The sequence below is a fragment of the Mixophyes fleayi genome, chromosome 11 (genome assembly GCF_038048845.1).
Source record: "Mixophyes fleayi isolate aMixFle1 chromosome 11, aMixFle1.hap1, whole genome shotgun sequence".
Taxonomy (NCBI): Eukaryota; Metazoa; Chordata; class Amphibia; order Anura; family Limnodynastidae; genus Mixophyes; species Mixophyes fleayi.
This window is the reverse complement of record NC_134412.1, coordinates 18,868,203-18,884,487: the sequence shown is the minus strand read 5'-3', so window position 1 is coordinate 18,884,487 and position 16,285 is coordinate 18,868,203. Positions and strand designations below refer to the sequence as shown.

The window sequence follows — 16,285 nt, the reverse complement described above, 5'->3', positions numbered from 1 at the left end:
AATATAGTAATACAACAATCTACCAATTAAAAGTACAAAAGACAGACAAAATATATAAATTGCTAAAAAAAAATATTTAGATAGTGCCAGCATATTCCATAGCGTTTTACAATTGGGAACGAACATAAGTGTAGATTTATCAAACATTCTAAAAAGGAAGAGTGGAGGTGTTGCCTATAGCAACCAATCAGATTTTAGCTATCATTTTCTAGAATGTATTGGCTAAAATCCGATTGGTTGCAACGGGCATTAACACCAACTGGGCAGCACAGTGGCCTAGTGGTTCGCACTTCTGCCTCACAGCACTGGGGTCATGAGTTTGATTTCCAACCATGGCCTTACCTGTGTGGAATTTGTATGTTTTCGCTGTGTTTGCGTGGGTTTCCTCCGGGTGCTCTGGTTTCCTCCCACACTCCAAAAACATACTGGTAGGTTAATTGGCTATCAAAATTGACCCTAGTCTGTCTGTGAGTGTGTGTCTTTATTAGGGAATTTAGACTGTAAGCTCCAATGGGGCAGGGACTGATGTGAGTGAGTTCTCTGTACAGCGGTGCGGAATTAGTGGCGCTATATAAATAAATGATGATGATTTGATACAAGAGGTTAAGTGTCACATTTTGCATATTGGTCCAGCCAGATTCCAATCCCGTTCACTTTTGCACCTCACAGAGGGAGCGTCAATGTCACTGAGTTTGGCTAAGTTCACTCAACGGGTGAACAATGGTGGGCTTCTGATTAATGGAGCAAACTATCACTGGCCTCATTTTTAGTTAGAAGAGTACGAATTTGCACCTGGACAAACCCTGCTGTAATGAGGGGGTGCAAATGCAATTTTGTTTTGCATGCATGTAATATAGTGTCTCTATTTTCACGCTATGATTTAGAGTCAAGCTAGTGTTGATTTAAACCCCTGGCCATATTTTAAATAAGTGTCCATCCCTCACACAGCGCAACTTGACTTTACGTAGGTGATAGACTCTTTCCAGCTATAGCCCAAGGAGGTTGTTTAATATCAAAGTCCAATTATGCAGTAACCCATGGCAACCAATCAGAATATAGCTGTGATCAATATAGTGTGAATCTGATTAATTACTATGGCCTATTAGACATTTACACTTAAGCAAGTAAATATCCCCAGTGGCCATAAGGTTATTCCGCAAAGTTATTCAACACAGTTATATGAATAAACTGCATACTTGCACACAGATCATGTTTGTAATTATAAACATATGTTTTCTTGGCTGCTCTGCATTGGTAAATTAGATTTTACCCCTTTGGAGATAATATTTTAAAACGGCAAGCCTGATTCACTAAGGAACGTAAATCACGTACAATGGGATGTACAATCAATGTACAGTAAGGGCGTGCCAATCTGGACTACACACGCACATCCATATAGCGCCACTAATTCCACAGCGCTGTACAGAGAACTCACTCACATCAGTACCTGCCCCATTAGAGCTTACATTTCCTAACATACACACACAGACAGATAGACAGACTACGGTCGATTTGATAGCAGCGAATTAACCTACCAGTATGTTTTTGGAGTGTGGGAGGAAACCAGAGCACCCGGAAGAATCCCACACAAACACAGTGAGAACATACAAACTCCACACAGATAAGGCCATGGTCGGGAATTGAACTCATGACCCCAGTGCTGAAGTTCTAACCACTGAGCCACCGTGCTGCCCAATCTCTTAGGGGCCGTATCACTTGCACTAGCTACAGGGCAGGTGTAAGTGGCGAGTGATAGTGATGACAGTCATGAGTGCATACCAGAACATGTGTTTGCAATTAAGCACAACTGTAAAAATGTATTTTATGTACATTAGACATTAATAACATCCTGATAAATGTATTTCATGTTAAAAAAAATAGGGACGAAAAACCTTTTATTCACTGTATTTTTTATTAATGATTATATTATGAACAGGTGTCAATATATTTAATATCTTTTGTTTTATCTGTGTGTTCCAATGGGACTTTGTATATACATATGCATCATAGTTACCTACTCGCCCGAAATGTCCGGGAGACTCCCGAATTTCTGGGAGTCCCCCCGGACCCCGGGAGATCAGGCAAACATCACGGTTCCATAATAATCAATAGTAAAGTGGCAGGGGGCTGGGCTTAGGAAACAAAATGCTGCTGTAATAGGTCAGAAATCGTGACGGATGTTTTTGACCCCCCCCCCCTCCACACGCCCTCCCCCCTAATGTCCCGGAGCGCTCCTTGCCAAAGTTGGCAAATATGATATGCTTGGATACGGGCTTACTTGCGTGCAATTTCCGTCCAACTTAGAAAAAGCGCCAACTGCATTAACTTTGCGCTCCTGGATGAATCCGGCCCGGTATCTCTCAACAATAGGTTACATAAGAAGAACAGCCAAACACCACGTTTGTTCGCTTCCAAAGCATTTCGTTATCATGTGCCTTTAAAGTAAAATCGATGGCGTTAAACAAAACTGTGCAATTGCCAAATGAGTTTACGTTTAATCAGAGAAATCAATAAAATAAAACAGAAACATAGATGACATCTGTGTAGGTACCTAATAAAATACATAGTTAAAATGCAATAATTGTTAGTGTATCATACAGCAGAGATACATAAGAATACAACAGGCAGTTAAATTTACTAGATACAGGAAATAACACAGACAGAAATAATATAAGCTTCTTTCTCCTTTCCCTCTCCTTGAGAGAGGCCATCATTTATCCTGCTCTCACATACGAAGGGTTCAGCGACACTCTAGATAATTAGCTGCGATTCCAAGAATTCCTTGAGAAATGCCTCACCCGCTACCTGCAAAATAACAGTAGCATAATCAATCTTCCAGTAAATCAAATTAAAATCTCATAAATAAAGCAGTGTGTGTATGCAACAAGCCACAGCTATTTGTGGCCAGTGTAAGAATAGGGAACGCAGGGCACAGCTGTAAATCCAGGTATAAAGGCTTACTATTGATAATAATTTATTACAGTTTATTGCATATTTACATATTTTATATTGAATATATATATATACACCGATCAGCCACTGACATGTGAAGTGAATAACATTATCTTGTTACAATGGCGCCTGTCAAGGGGTGGGATATATTAGGCAGCAAGTGAACAGTCAGTTCTTGAAGTTGATGCGTTGGAAGCAGAAAAATGGCCAAATTGTGATGCTAGACGACTGGGTCAAAGCATCTCCAAAACGGCAGGTCTTGTGGGGTGTTCCATGTATGCAGTGGTTAGTATCTACCAAAAGTGGTCCAAGGAAGGTCAACCGGTGAACCGGCGACAGGGTCATGGGCAACCAAGGCTCATTGATTAGTGTTAGGATTGACTGTTTGGTCCAATCCCACAGAAGAGCTATTGTAGCACAAATTACTGAAAAAGTTAATGCTGGCTCTGATAGAAAGGTGTCAGAACACACAGTGCATCGCAGCTTGCTGCAAATAAGGCTGCGTAGCCGAAGATCAGTCAGAGTGCCCATGCTGACCTCTGTCTACTGCCAAAAGCGCATACAATGGGCACGTGAGACCCAGAACTGGACCACGGAATGATAGAAGAAGGGGGCCTGGTCTGGTGAATCATGGTTTTTTTTACATCGTGTGGACGGCCAGATTCGTGTGTGTTGTTTACCTGGGGATAAGATGTCACCAGGATGCACTATGGGAAGAAGGCAAGACGATGGAGGCCATGTGATGCTCTTGGTAATGTTCTGCTGGGAAACCTGGCATGGGTCCTGGCATTCATGTGAATGTTACTTTGGCACTTACCACCTACCTAAACATTGTTGCAGACCAGGAATACCCCTTCATGGCAACGGTATTCCCTGATGGCAGTAGCTTTTTTTCAGCAGGATTATGCGCCGCGCTGCACTGTAAAAACTGTTCAAGAATGGTTCGAGGAACATGACAAAGAGTTCAAGGTGTTGACTTAGCTTCCAATGTCCCCAGTTCTCAATCTGATCAAGCATCTGTGGGATGTGCTGGAAAAAAAAGTCAGAGCCATGGACAAGGAGCTGCTGCAACTTACAGGACTTAAAGCATCTGCTACTAACATCTTGGTGCCACCTTCAGATGTCTTGTGGAGTCCATGCCTTGATGAGTCAAGTGTTTTGGCGGCATGAGGGGGACCTACACAATATTAGGCAGGTGGTTTTAATGATATGGCTGATCAGTATGCATGTATGTAGAGATATATATATATATAACATTTACTATATAGATGTATTTGGTTATTGGTAGGAGACAGGAGTTGAAAAATAGGTCTCCTTTCCTTGCAATTAATAGGAGACTGGGCCAGTGTCTGAGCTCACATTCAGCTTTTGAAGTTTGATTCCCCTGTTCCATGCTCTTCCCCGGCTAATATGTTGCTTTTACATTTGGGGTGCGGACTTGTGACAGCAATTTCCCCAGCTAGCTACCATCATATTTCTCCTCTACAATAGTCCCATGCAGTCAGCTCTCTCTCATGTGGTAGGATACAGTACAGTCATGGCCAAAAGTTTTGAGAATGATACAATTATTGGTTTTCACATTTACTGCTTCATTGTTTTTAGAACTTTTTGTCAGATGTTGCTATGGTATACTGAAGTAAAATGTCATAAGTGTCAAAGGCTTTTATTGACAATTACATTAAGTTTAGGCAAAGAGTCAATATTTGCAGTGTTGACCCTTCTTTTTGAAGACTTCTGCAATTGGCCCTGGCATGCTGTCAATCAACTTCTGGGCCACGTACTGACTGATGGCCGCACATTCTTACCTAATCAATACTTGGAGTTTGTCAGAATTTGTGGGTTCTTTTTGTCCACCCGCCTCTTGTGGATTGACCACAAGCTCTCAATGGGATTAAGGTCTGGGGAGTTTCGTGTTAATAGACCCAAAATTTCAATGTTTTGATCCCCAAGCTACTTAATTATCACTTTTGCCTTATGGCAAGGTGCTCCATCGTGCTGGAAAAGGCATTGTTCATCACCCAACTGTTCTTGGATGGTTGGGAGAAGATGCTCTTGGAGGATGTTTTGGTACCATTCTTTATTCATGGCCGTGTTCTTAGGCAAAATTGGGAGTGAGCCCACTCCCTTGGCTGAGAAACAACCCTACGCATGAATGGTCTCAGGATGCTTTACTGTTGGCATGACACAGGACTGATGGTAGTCCTCACCTTTTTCTTCTCCGGACAAGCATTTTTCCAGATGCCCCAAACAATCTGAAAGGAATTCATCAGAGAAAATGACTTTACCCCAGTCCTCAGCAATCCAATCCCTGTACCTTTTGCAGAATATCAGTCTGTCCCTGATGTTTTTCCTTGAGAGAAGTAGCTTCTTTGCTGGCCTTCTTAACACCAGGCCATCCTCCAAAAGTCTTCACCTCACTGTGCGTGCAGATGCACTCACACCTGCCTGCTGTCATTCCTGAGCAAGCTCTGCACTGGTGGTGCCCCGATCCCGCAGCTGAATCAAATTTAGGAGACGGTCCTGGCGCTTGCTGGACGTTCTTTGGTGCCCTGAAGCCTTATTCACAACTATTTAACCTCTCTCCTTGAAGTTTTGATTATCCAATAAATGGTTGATTTAGGTGCAATCTTACTAGCAGCAATATCCTTGCCTGTGAAGCACTTTTTGTGCAAAGCAATGATGACTGTATGTGTTTCTTTGCAAGTAACCATGGTTAACAGAGGAAGGACAATGACCTCTAGCACCATCCTCCTTTGAAAACTTCCAGTCTGTTATTCTAACTCAATCAGCATGACAGAGTGATCTCCAGCCTTGTCCTCATCAAAACTCTCACCTGTCTTAACAAGAGAATCACTGACCTGATGTCAGCTGGTCCTTTTATGGCAGGGCTGAAATGCAGTGGAAATGTTGTTTATGGGATATAGTTCATTGTCATGGCAAAGAGGGACTTTGAAATTAATTGCAATTCATCTGATCACTCTTCATGACATTCTGGAGTATATGCAAATTGCCATCACAAAAATGGAGGCAGCAGACTTTGTGGAAAATAATATTTGTGTCATTCTCAAAACTTTTGGCCATGACTGTATATGGTGATCTTGTAAAACATCGGTGATCATGGAACTGTAATGTAAACATGTGATTAATTCAGGTGTTACCACCACATACTTTTGGTTTTATTTGCAGCAAATTGGGAACCTTTTAAAGGAAAAAAAAAATGCAGGTGGCCCAGGGACCCAGCCCAAAGTAACCCACTATGGGACTGGATCGGCCCGGGGATTGGGAGGGGGGGCAGATGCCCCCCCTGCCCACTCAGCCCAGCCTGCCCCTGGGCTTAACACTATTAGTGAAATAGTTATTGTACAGTCATTAGCCATGAATTCTCAGCCCTATCTGTAAAGTTACTCTACAAAAACTTTCCTTTTGGTGATTAAAATAAAGTAGTATTCAAAGTGAGTTTAAATCAAGTCAGGGAATATACCTATGTGCCAAATTCATTAAGGGAAGATAAGCAAGTAAGAGTAGGGCAAAACCATGTTGCATTGGAGGGGGAGGTAAATTTGAAATATAATGGCAGATTTATAGTTGGGGTAGGACATGTCCTAGATCAATTTTAAATTTCAGTGTACAAATAAGCTATCAAGTATTTGTGTGCTCCATGAAATAAACAGCCAGTATTTATCTTATATGCAATATAATTAAGGGTGTGCACCGGCCACTTTTGGGGTTTTGGGTTAAAAAAGCATAAAAAGTGCTAAAATCCATATTTCGTTTTTTTTTTTCCACTCCTACACTATTATTAACCTCAATAGCATTAATTTCCACTAATTTCCAGTCTATTGTGAACACCTCACACCTCACAATATTGTTTTTGGTCCAAAAGGTTGCACCGAGGTAGCTGGATGTCTAAGCTAAGCGACACAAGTGGGCGGCACAAACACGTGGCCCATCGTAGGTGGCTGTGTAGGCTTGAATGGCTTTTTTGCTGCTCCTCCATCCTCTGCAGCATATAGAGGGTGGAGTTCAAACGCGTCACTACCTCTTGTTTTAGTTGATGGCAGGGCAGGTTCATGCTTTTTTGATGTAGCAGGAACAGTGAACGTAGTTTAATATCTGATACTAATATTTCTGCACTGCAGGAACAGTGAACGTAGTTTAATATCTGATACTAATATTTGTGGACTGCCTATTGAAGTGGAATCTCGACGGGATTTGGTACCGGGGACACAATACCTCCATCAACCGTCTAAATTCCACTGCACAGTAGGCGGACTCCGGACGCACGTCTAACACAAACATAGCTGTTACAGCCGCAGTTATCCGCTTTGCAATAGGGTGACTACTGTCGTACTTTGTGGTCATGGCAAACGACTGTTGGACAGTCAACTGTTTGGTGAAAGAAGTAGCGTTCTTGCGACTTCCCCTCTGGGAAGATGACCGACTACCAGCAGCAACAGCAGCAGCGGCAGTAGTAGGCGTACCGCTGCAGGATTCCTCGGATGAATCCCGGATTGAAGAGGACTCAGTCTGGCTGGTGACATGGCCTGCAGGACTAAATCTGATGGAGATCGTAGAGGAAGTTGACGAGGAGGGTGTTGGTGGTGTGTATCCAACAGGACCAAGGGATTTAGGTGTCCCTGGACTGCTGACGGTCCTAGCCACAGTTCCTGAACTAAACACAGAATTATGAAGGTTCTTTAGGTGACGTATAAGAGAGGATGTCCCTATGTGGCCAAGATCCTTACCCCTGCTTATTTGAGCTTTACATAAGCTACATATGGCCATACATTTGTTGTCCGGATTGGGATAAAAATAACTCCAGACAGAAGAGGTGGATTTTTTGGTCTTCTGACCAGGCATGACGATGGGCTTTTTCATCCCATTGACAACAACTGTTTCCCCCCCTGGTGCCTCATTTAAGATAACCACATCACCATCCTCCTTGTCAAGTTCCTCCTCAGCGCCAGCTACATCAATATCCTTCTCTCGGTGTACAACATTCACACCTTCATTAGCCAAATCTGTAACTGGACTGTGGGTGATCCTTCCAGCATATGCAGAGGGCGTGCTGCAAATGGTGGAAGGAGCCACCTCTTCCCGTACAGTGATGGGAAGGTCAGGCTTCACAACCCCCAACACCCTTGGACTCACCTTAGGGATTTGTGATGCCACCTCTTTAGAAGGCAGAGTTGTTTGCTGTGTTGTTGATGACAGCTTAAGTCTCTTAAATTTTTTAGAGGGATGGGGAGGAGGAGGGCTTAGATCCTTGGGTGAAGCTGAACCACTAGTCATGAACATGGGCCAGGGCTTAAGCCGTTCCTTGCCACTTCGTGTCGTAAATGGCATATTGGCAAGTTTACGTTTCTCCTCAGATGATTTGAATTTTCTTTTTTTACTAATTGTAGTGAACTTTGGCTTTTTGGATTTTACATGCCCTGTACTAGGAGATTGGGCATCGCCCTTGGCAGACGACGTTTATGGCATTTCATTGTCTATGTCATGACTAGTGGCAGCAGCTTCAGCATTAGGAGGAAGTGGGTCTTGATCTTTCCCTACTTTATCCTCCAAATTCTTGTACTCCATTATATGCAGCACAAGAGAGCATACCCCTAAACCACACACACTTTGGGACTGCAGAAACATTGAACGTAGTAATATAGATTGCAGTTCCTATTTTTTGGGACTGCAGAAACAGTGAATGTAGTAATATAGATCGCAGTTCCTATTTTTTGGGACTGCAGAAACAGTGAATGTAGTAATATAGATCGCAGTTCCTATTTTTTGGGACTGCAGAAACAGTGAACGTAGTAATATAGATTGCAGTTCCTATTTTTTGGGACTGCAGAAACAGTGAACGTAGTAATATAGATTGCAGTTCCTATTTTTTGGGACTGCAGAAACAGTGAACGTTGTAATATAGATTGCAGTTCCTATTTTTTGGGACTGCAAGAATATATTGTTCTAGAATATTTTTTATACTTTTGAAATTATTATTTTTTTAAATAATTTTTGTATTATTTTTTTTAAAAAAAAAATTAAGATTTTTTTATAATTATAAAATTACTATGGACTTAGCAGAAAAAAAACACAGGACAAAAGCACCACTGGACTCAGCAGGACAGACACTGGCCAAAGCACCACTGGAATCAGCAGGACAGAGCACTGGACAAAGTACTACTGGACTCAGCAGGACAGAGCACTGGACAAAGCACCACTGGACTCGGCACGACAGAGCACTGGACAAAGCACCACTGGACTCGGCACGACAGAGCACTGGACAAAGCACCACTGGACTCGGCAGGACAGAGCACTGGACAAAGCACCACTGGACTCGGCAGGACAGAGCACTGGACAAAGCACCACTGGACTCGGCAGGACAGAGCACTGGACAAAGCACCACTGGACTCAGCAGGACAGAGCACTGGACAAAGCACCACTGGACTCAGCAGGACAGAGCACTGGACAAAGCACCACTGGACTCAGCAGGACAGAGCACTGGACAAAGTACTACTGGACTCAGCAGGACAGAGCACTGGACAAAGCACCACTGGACTCGGCAGGACAGAGCACTGGACAAAGCACCACTGGACTCGGCACGACAGAGCACTGGACAAAGCACCACTGGACTCGGCAGGACAGAGCACTGGACAAAGCACCACTGGACTCGGCAGGACAGAGCACTGGACAAAGCACCACTGGACTCGGCAGGACAGAGCACTGGACAAAGCACCACTGGACTCAGCAGGACAGAGCACTGGACAAAGCACCACTGGACTCAGCAGGACAGAGCACTGGACAAAGCACCACTGGAATCAGCAGGACAGAGCACTGGACAAAGCACCAGTTGACTAAACTAATCAGCAGGACAGAGCACAGGATCTCAACAACCTCCCTCTTCAGTGATCGCAGGGAGAATGAAAATGGCGGCCGCGAGCGGGGCATTTATGACATCCGAGTCTCGCGAGATCCGACGCAAGACTTAGATGTCATAGCCTCGTTTTGGATTCCTTTGGCGGCCGGAAGTACCCGAACAGTGCTCGGATCCCGGCGGATCCGCACTGTTCGGGTGGGCTCGGATTAGCGAAATCCGAGCCCGCTCATCTTTAAATATAATAAACTAATTTGCACCCCTTGCATTGCAGCATGGTTTTGTCCAGAAAACCTGAGTAAGAAAACTTCCTCAATTGTTTGCTTAACTTTCCTTAATAAAGCAGGCCCTATATATCGAGCACATGTTTAAACTTGAATATTAGTTTACAAGTTTTAAAGCACATTTTTAACATTCCCAAAATAAATTCTTAGTATTATTATACAGTTTTCATAAAAATATCTTGCTTTTAAGAGCATCCAATCGGAAGACATTATGTAGTTTATGTGCTTTTTGTTATTTAGAATTTTGGTGCTACAAAATACCAAGCATAGAATAAATAAATACTAAGTATAGGATAAATAAATAAAATATAATAATAATAATAATAATAATAATAATAATAATAATAATAACAGAAATGTTGGCAATGATTTTTATGCTGCAGTTATTGACGTGTGTTTCTTCTGCTTAAAGAAACTTGCGGCAGAAATATTTAGGTAAATGGTATGTTACTTACATAGCACATGAAACCTGCCCACATTTGTTTCTATATTAAACTATTCTTTTGTCAAGGTTTCTGTTTCTAATAACATACAACAATTGGTTAAATTGTTGAATGGCAGATGTGTTGCTATCCATAAGAGAAACACTGTAATCTAATACTGATAAATTAGCATACCCACAGCCAGTGGTCGAAGTGGAAATTTAGAAGTGGCGGTATGAAAAATGTAATGGGAATGTAATTGGATTGAAGTTTATAGTGTTACAATGAAGGCAGTAGAAGTGGCGGTATGGCATACCACCGTATACACCCCCACGTCCACCGCTGCCTACAGCTCAAATATTTAGTATGAGGGAAAACCTACAATACAGAAAAATAGTTCACTCATTCACCTGTACAGGATGCACTTCAATCATACTTGTCTACTCTCTCGGAATGTCCGGAAGACTCCAAAATTTCTGGGAGTTCTAATGGATTTCCAGAAGAGTAGACAAGCCTCTCAAATCCACATAATCATCATCATCAGCTATTTATATAGCGCCACTAATTCCGCAGCGCTGTACAAAGAACTCACTCGCATCAGTCCCTGCCCCATTGGAGCTTACAGTTTAAATCCCCTAACATACACAGAGAGAGAGAGAGAGACTAGGGTCAATTTGATAGCAGCCAATTGACCTACCAGTATAATTTTGGAGTGTGGGAGGAAAATGAAGCACCCCGAGGAAACCCACGCGAATACGGGGAGAACATACAAACTCCACACAGATAAGGCCACGGTCGGGAATTGAACTCATGACCCCAGTGCTGTGAGGCAGAAGTGCTAACCATCGAGCCAACGTGCTCTTGCAAAGTGCGCGGGACGGGTCCGTGAATCGCTGCAAATAGTGTCATTCTGGCCTCGCCCTCCTGCTGAATGATTACTCACGCAGTGGGTGTGATGCCGTGATGTTGACAATTTTATCATCAACCCCCTTCCCCCCGCAACTTGTCTCATGGACCTTGTCTCAAGATATCAAATCAATATGTCAAATATTTATTAGATTCTATTTACAGCTGTGTGAACTTTGATCAGCTTTGCAGGAACGCTTTACCGAAACCCTGCTTCCTGTTTAGCTTGTTTTATTTTAATCTATTTATATAATACAATCTGGAAGGTCATACCATCTAGATATATCTATGACGGATTTTTCTTTACAAATCTTCTATTGTGTATCATCTTCAAATGAAAGACATCCAGTGTAGGCGAGCTTTATAAGTCAATAGCTCTCAACTTGGTTCAGGCTATGTGTGGGAAAATTAAAATCTACACATACAGCCGAGGCAGTCAGGTTGTGGACTGTACCATTAGGAATGTGAATAGACATCATCATTTATTTATATAGCGCCACTAATTCCGCAGCGCTGTACAGAGAACTCACTCACGTCAGTCGCTGCCCCATTGGAACTTCCAGTCTAAATTCCATAACATACACACACAAAGACTAGGGTTAATTTGATAGCAGCCAATTAACCTACCAGTATGATTTTGGAGTGTGGGAGGAAACCGGAGTACTCAGAGGAAACCCACGCAAACACGGGGAGAACATACAAACTCCACACAGATAAGGCCATGGTCAGGAATTGAACTCATGAACCCAGTTCTGTGAGGCAGAACTGCTACCCACTGAGCCACCGTGCTGCCCATAATAAAAGAGGGAGAAGAAAACACAGAAATGTAAAATGTGTCATATTTATTATATAAGGTAATAACTGAGTCATTACAGAGTAAGAAGTAAACTATTGTGCAAAATGCATCTGTCCTAATCGGAAACCCTGTGGAACACAATTGTCATTTCCAGTTCTGATTCCCGGCCAACAACATCATCGGAGCCTATTTCGTTGCCGCAAACCACCAGGAAATTACATGCATGCTTTTTTATGTTGCATTGTAAGTCAGTTGCAACTCTATGTAATAAATCGTTGCACATGCTATAATCTGCTTTTTCCTCTCTCTCCTTTATTATGTGGAATTTCTCTATCTGGACTAGCGGAGGGCCAATGAAGGGGAGAGATAAGCGCAGAGCAGTTGAAAAATACAAATACCATGTCACAAAAGGCACCGAGATAGTAGAACGCACCTGGGGGGTCAATGCATGAATAAAATGTAGTGCCACTATATATGCATTGCTGCAAATCGCAACGATGCATATTTAGCTACCGCTGGAATGCATCAGGCTGGTGTTGCTCTGCGAGCCCTGGCAAAGTGACCCCTCTTCTGTCTTTTTCCTGTTTACTGGCAGCGCTAAAGGAGGAAGTGTTGTGCGAAATGCGCAAGGGCACGGTGGCTCAGTGGTTATGCTTCTAAATCAAGATGAGGAGTCACACGTTTAATTTGAATTGAACTAAAGGGGATCCCGTATGGTGATTCAATTAACCCTTTATTCGACCAATAATGTAGCACTTTGCGGCCACTTTACAGGGCTGACCTGTCAGCCAGCCACAGAACATCTAAAGGAAGACAGTTTGGTGTTGTGCCCACCTCACCCTTGGTTAGTTTTCCAAATGTAGTTAACTGATAGGCAGCATTCTCCCCGATATTGGCTAAACCCACAAACTGACTGCCTTGGGTTTGTGTAGACAAGATATATACTTTATATCGGGCATTTCTAAAACATTGAAATATTCTTTGCACTTGTTTTACAAAGCCAGGTTATATTTACAAAATATTTACTGACTGATATAAAGCTCTGTTTTACTGTCTCTGAGACACTTCTGAAAGCTGAACTAATAAAATAATAAATTATGTGGTTTGAATGACCAGTGATGAAGTCATGATATTGGGATGTTACCATGTTTGTGACCTGCCCGAATGACAAGAAAGGTTCCCAGCTTGTTACAAAAACAAAAGTCCGTCTTTATACAAATCTCAGGCACTTGCCACTAACCCCGTCCGCAGCCTATTCACAATACGTCTTTGTCTAGTCTCTCTGAACGTCTTCACAATTACGGAATGACTGAAAATGGGTCACAGTACTCAATACTTGGAATTCCTCGCTGTGGTACAAGCTACAATGATCACGCTGATTAAACATGAAAGGAAGTGCAGCAGACTATATTTATAGCCCATTGGGGTCTCATGTTTATGTTGTTTTTTAGACAACATTGGCTCTTGCAAAATCCACACTTACCTTTTATTATTTTCATCCACAGCCTGGATATCCTGGGGAAATGACAAGGAAGGGATAGGCTGTACGTGTGCAGTGTAAAGGCACGTGTAGAATTTCTACACTAGATAGGATTAACCTGATAACATTTATATTAGTTGTTATGGTGGCGGTTAGCAATGAAGGAGCCAAGAATGGAAAACTAGATCGGACCCCCGACATTTAGCTCCAGTTAAAGGATAACTCCACCCAAAACTAAAAATGTCATTTTGGGTGAAACTATGTGAGATAAAGAAGAAGACAATCTTGGTTATCTGCACGATTGCAATCCATGTTCCTGATTCTTACAGCTTTCTAAAAACTTCTTGTAGTGTTGTTAAGATCCCTCTACGCTGAGCTTCCCACTAATCAGAATTAGGGATGTGTTAGTGAGGACAGGGCTGCATGTGACAGGGGCAGTGACATGATGTGAGGAGGGGAATGTAGAGAGCAGGAAGCCACAGACTGAGAGTTATATAGTGGAAGGAGCAGGGTCCCCAGCAACACAGAGTATATCAGGAGATGAGGGATGTGTTAGTGAGGACAGGGCTGCATGTGACAGAGGCAGTGACATGATGTGAGGAGGGGAATGGAGGCAGCAGGAAGCCACAGACTGAGAGTTATATAGTGGAAGGAGCAGGGTCCCCAGCAGCACAGAGTATATCAGGAGACGATTGATGTGTTAGTGAGGACAGGGCTGCATGTGATAGGGGCAGTGACATGATGTGAGGAGGGGAATGGAGGCAGCAGGAAGCCACAGACTGAGAGTTATATAGTGGAAGGAGCAGGGTCCCCAGCAGCACATAGTATATTAGGAGATGAGTGATATGTTAGTGAGGACAGGGCTGCATGTGACAGGGGCAGTGACATGATGTGAGGAGGGGAATGTAGAGAGCAGGAAGCCACAGACTGAGAGCTCTACAGTGGAAGGAGCAGGGTCCCCAGCAGCACAGAGTATATCAGGAGATGAGGGATGTGTTAGTGAGGACAGTGCTGCATGTGACAGGGGCAGTGACATGATGTGAGGAGGGGAATGGAGAAAGCAGGAAGCCACAGACTGAGAGTTATATAGTGGAAGGAGCAGGGTCCCCAGCAGCACAGAGTATATCAGGAGATGAGGGATGTGTTAGTGAGGACAGGGCTGCATGTGACAGAGGCAGTGACATGATGTGAGGAGGGGGACAGAGGCAACAGGAAGCCACAGACTGAGAGTTATATAGTGGAAGGAGCAGGTTCCCCAGTTGCACAGTGTAGTCACGTAAAACTCCTGTCACACCAATGCAAGAAGATTGCGATATCAAATGCACCTATGTATAATACATACCTGCCTCTTATTGTCACCTCCCATCCTGGAGACCCCAGAGAAGCCAAAGTGGATAGTGCGAAGAGTGTGAATGAGTGTGAGAGAGTGTGGGAGAGTGTGGGAGCGTGTGGGAGAGTTTGACGAGACAATATGCATTTTTATCACCCACTGCAGCAATTCCTGTCAATGCTCAGTGGGAGGTGGGCTATAATGATGTGATTTGCTGTGAATTGCATCATTAAGGCCCCCACCCACTACCTTGGGCTACTCTCCCGGGGGTCAGGAGGACCGCTTGAAATTTGTGAAGTTTTCACTCTCCCTGAAGTTCACTACCCTCCCTCCCCCCAGTATCACTACACTTACATATTTGCATAATATAAAGTAAGCCATTATTTGATTCCCACATCAGCGTTCTGTTTTCCAGAAAAAATCCCAGTATAAAAATATTACTTTTGACATCAAAGCTCAGCTAATCACTGTGCTAACAAAATCTGTCTACTTTTAATTTCAGATTACTGATGCCCTTTGAAATGATCTCCTTGCAGCCCAGATGATAGCAGGAAATTAGAGACTGGATTATACATCTGTGTGTTCTCTCAGAGAACTTGAAGCATTCGGTTGCTATGGGAGCAGACACCGGTTGTCGGTTGCCTAGCGACAAGTAAACCCTCCCCGACGTCTGATTGAAGACGATGACGGTTTGGAACGTTGATAGCTGGACAGAATGAGTGACACCGTGCAAAGAGTCACTCACACAATGGGGGCAAGGAGTAAAGGCAATTAAAAAAATAGATATATGTCTTATTTTCCTGTATGTCAGAGATGCAATGGTTACTACTTATTCTGTAAGCTTTAAAAAGTTAAAATGTATTGAAAAGGAGTATTTAAAATCTGGGCATTGTAGTGTTCCAAAGTCCACCAAGACAATATCATGGCGTTACCTGATTTGATGCACCAGCAAAGCAGTATAGTGTCCTTGGAAATAATATGGTGCCAACTATTATATTGATGTCTATGTTAGATCATATACACCTCCCACCACTGCAGAAGGACACTGACGATCAGGGAAAATCTTTCTTTTGCCTGCATTGCAACAATGTACAAAGACACACAAACAAGACTTCTAGAAAGAAAAGAATATACAATGCTACTCATAGGCAAACCGAGGGGGTGTTTGCTAGTGCCTGGAAACCCCCCTCTAAGCCTGGGGCACTGTATAATTGAGGTGGTTGGACCATGCCCTCGCTTCACACGGC

The 16,285-nt window shown here is 43.1% G+C and overlaps 1 long non-coding RNA gene across 1 annotated transcript in view; it reads left to right on the top strand.

Moving 5' to 3' along the window:
- The window catches only part of LOC142107430 (uncharacterized), a 38,103-nt gene extending 22,185 nt beyond the window's left edge, over positions 1–15,918 (top strand). Inside the window, exon 3 of the long non-coding RNA XR_012679959.1 lies at positions 15,541–15,918. This is a non-coding gene — a long non-coding RNA (uncharacterized LOC142107430). The remainder of the gene's footprint in view (positions 1–15,540) is intronic.
- The last annotated feature ends 367 nt before the right edge of the window (positions 15,919–16,285 follow it).